The sequence below is a fragment of the Bison bison genome, unplaced genomic scaffold (genome assembly GCF_000754665.1).
Source record: "Bison bison bison isolate TAMUID 2011002044 unplaced genomic scaffold, Bison_UMD1.0 scf7180017864179, whole genome shotgun sequence".
NCBI classification, from domain to species: Eukaryota; Metazoa; Chordata; class Mammalia; order Artiodactyla; family Bovidae; genus Bison; species Bison bison.
Window position 1 is genome coordinate 2,241,239 of NW_011494751.1, and position 3,959 is coordinate 2,245,197.

Here is a 3,959-nt window from a genome sequence, read left to right on the forward strand (position 1 = left end):
AATGTTTACAGGGACCAGTAAGAGGAATAGGTGAGGAAAATAAACAAAAACTCAACTTTGATAACTAGAGAATTGTTTACATAGGAATATTTTTAACCTGACATCACCAGGAGGCCTTGTTTTTTCCATTTCTCTAAATGAATATTTCGGGATATATATACTTGAACTCCCCCATTCAGATGGTACAGCTCATTTAGATGAAAGAACCCTGGATCTGCAGAGCAGTGCAAAGGATGTGAGTGTGAGAAGATTAAAAAAAAAAATGAGAGAGAACTTTGCCATCCAGCTGTAACTAGTCAGCTTTATGATAACATGACTTGCTGAATCAAGGCCCATCATTACCTGCATTTCTAGTACACCTCCACTGGCACATCCATGCCCCACTTGTGATTTCTCAGTCACTCTTCTATCAAATCATGAGCCATGTTGCTTTGTTGTGTACTGGTTACATGTAGATTTCTCCCTTGTATATTTAGCTCCTAAAACACTAAATGAATAAAAGAAGTTTATTTACAATACTTCATAAACCCTGGAAAAACATGCATGAACTGAAGATAATCTCTCACTACCATTATGAACTGCTTTGACCATAGAAGCAACAAAATCATAAAATCTTAATGAATATTTCTTAGACAAAGGGATGGTGATAGGTTCCTTTAAATATGTCAGAAGATGCTATCATTGTAGGTCTCCATCTTTTGACCAAGAAGCTATATAAGAATGACATAATCTGAAAAAGATTTCTGCCAGTGGAGGGAAGGGGAATATATATATATATATATATATATATATTGTATATATATATATACACACATATTTTATATATATACAAATATACATATTTATACATGTATACATATTTGTATACATACATATGTGTATGTTTATATACATATTTTATATATATATAAAACACGAAGTTTCTTTGAATTAGTTATTACTGTTGTTCAGTCACTAAATCATGTCTGACTCTTTGTGACCACATGGACTGGAGTAAAACAGGCTTCCTTATCTTTCACTACCTCCCAGAATTTGCTCAAATTCATGTCTATTGAGTCGAGCTCATATCATCCTTTGCCATCTCATCCTTTGCCTCCCTCTTCTACTTTTGCCTTCAATCTTTCCCAGCATCAGAGTCTTTACCAATGAGTTAACTCTTCATCAAGTGGCCAAAGCATAGAAGCTTCAACTTCAGCACCAGTCCTTCCAATGAATACTCAGGGTTGATTTCCTTTAGGATTGACTCATTTACTCTCCCTTCAGTCCAGGGGACTCTCAAGAGTCTTCTCTAGGACCACAATTCAAAAGCATCAATTCTGTGGTGCTCTGCCTTCTTTACAGTCCAACTGTCATATCCATATATGACTATAGGATAAACCATAGCTTTGACTATACGGACCCTTGTCAGCAAAGTGATGTCTCTGGTTTGTCATACACTGCCTAGGTTTCTCATAGCTTTCATTCCAAGGAGCAAGCATATTTTAATTTCATGGCTGCTGTCACCATCCACATCAGTTTCGGAGCCCAAGAAACTAAAATGTGTCATTCTTTACACTTTTTCTGTTTGCCAGGAAGTGATGGGACTGGATGCCATGATCTTAGTTTTTTGAATGTTGAGTTTTAAGCCAGTTTTTCCACTCTTCTCTGTCACCCTCATCAAGAGGCTCTTTAGTTTCTCTTCACTTTCTGCCATTAGAGTGGTATCATCTGCATATCTGATGTTATTGATATTTTCCCCAGCAATCTTGATTCCAGCTTGTGATTCATCCAGCCCAGCATTTTGCATGATATACTCTACATATTAGTTATTATGTTGATGCAAAAGTAATTGTAGTTTTGGACTGTGAGTTTTAAATCATTGTAAGTAGGATCAAACACATCTTTATTAATCAAAATAGGAGCATTACTATCAACACAGTTTGATAGTAATGCATAATAAGTTTCCTTATTCCTGTAACATAAAAGTTTATGCCTCAGGATTCACTGAACTCCTGGAAAGCATTTTCTGCCCCTTGCAGGTTGTGGAAGCATTTTCCCTACAAAAAGCTGTCTAGAAGCTTGAAGTAGTAGTATTTGGTTAGTGAGTGGTCAGGAGAACCTGGCAGATGAAGCAAAACTGTGTAGCCCAATTTGTTCAACTTCTGAAGCATTGGTTGTGTGACAGACGTGCAGTTAGACATTGCCCTGGAGAAGAATTGGACCCTTTCTGTTGACCAATGCTGGCTGCAGGCATTGCAGTGTTTGGTGCATCTCATCAGTTTGCTGAGCATACTTCTCAGATGTAATGGTTTTGCTGAGATGCAGAAAGATATAGTGGATCAGACAGGCAACAGACCACCAAACTGACCAAGACCTGTTTTGGTATAAACCTGGCTTTGGGAAGTGTTTGGAATCTCTTGGTCCAACCACTGAGCAGGTTGTCACCAATTGTTTTATAAAATCCACTTTTCACCGCATGTCACCATCCAATCAAGAAATGGTTCATTGTATTTGTGTATAATAAGAGAAGATGACATTTCAAAACAATTTTTTTTTGATCAGTTTATGAGCCATCCACTTATTGAGCTTTTTCACTTTTCCAATTTGCTTCAAATTCCAAACCATGGTCTACGTTGAATTCTTCAGCAACTTCACATGTAGTTCTAAGAGGATCAGCTTCGGTGATCCTCTCAGTTGATCACTGTCAACTTCTGATGGCTGGCCACTATACTCTTCATCTTCAAGGTTCTTGTCTCCTTTGCAAAACTTCTTGAACCACCACAACACTGTACATTGGTTAGCAGTTTCTGGACCAAAGGTGTTCTGGATTTGTGAGTTCTTTCCAGTGCTTTACAACCCATTTTGAACTTGAATAAGAAAATCACTTGGACTTGGTTTTTGTCTAACATAATTTCCATAGTCTAAAATAAATATAAGCTAAACAGCAAGTAATATCATTAGCAAAGAAAACAAAAAGCAAGAAATGTGCATTAAAATGATGTATAACATAACCACAATTATTAAGAATGTATTCCAATGTCAAATTGCAAATTTAAGCAATGCAAAAACCACAATTATGTTTGCACCAACATAAAAAAATAAACAGGGTGATAATATACAGCCTCGACAATACTCCTTTCCCAATTTTGAACCCAGTCCATTGTTTCATGTCCGGTTCTAGCTGTTGCTTCTTGATTTGCATACAGGATTCTCAGGATTCAGGCAAGGTGGTCTAGTATTCTCTAAGAATTTTTGATAGTTTGTTGTGACCCACAAAGTCAAAGGCTTTAACGTAGTCAATAGAGCAGAAGTAAATGTCTTCCTGGAATCCTCTTGCTTTTTCTGATCTGACAGATGTTGGCAATTTGATCTCTAGTTCCTCTGCCTTTTCTAAATCCAACTTGTACATCTGGAAGTTCTTGGTTCATGCACTGTTGAAGCTTAGCTTGAAAGATTTTGAGCATAATCTTGCTATAGCATGTGGAATGAGTGCAATTGTGTGGTAGCTTGAACATTCTTTGTCATTGCCCTTCTTTGGGATTGGAATGAAAGCTGACTTCCAGTCCTGTGGCCACCGTTGAATTTTCCAAATTTCCTGACATATTGAGTCCAGCCCTTTAACAGCATCATCCTTAAGGATTTGAAATAGCTTAGCTGGAATTTCTGGAGAAGGCAATGGCACCCCACTCCAGTACTCTTGCCTGGAAAATCCCATGGATGGAGGAGCCTGGTAGGCTGCAGTCCATGGGGTCGCTAAGAGTCGTATATGACTGAATGACTTCCCTTCACTTTTCGCTTTCATGCATTGGAGAAGGAAATGGCAACCCACTCCAGTGTTCTTGCCTGGAGAATCCCAGGGACGGGGAGCCTGGTGGGCTGCCGTCTATGGGGTCGCACAGAGTCGGACACGACTGAAGTGACTTAGCAGTAGCAGTAGCAGCAGCAGCAGCTGGAATTTCATCACATCCACTAGCTTTTTT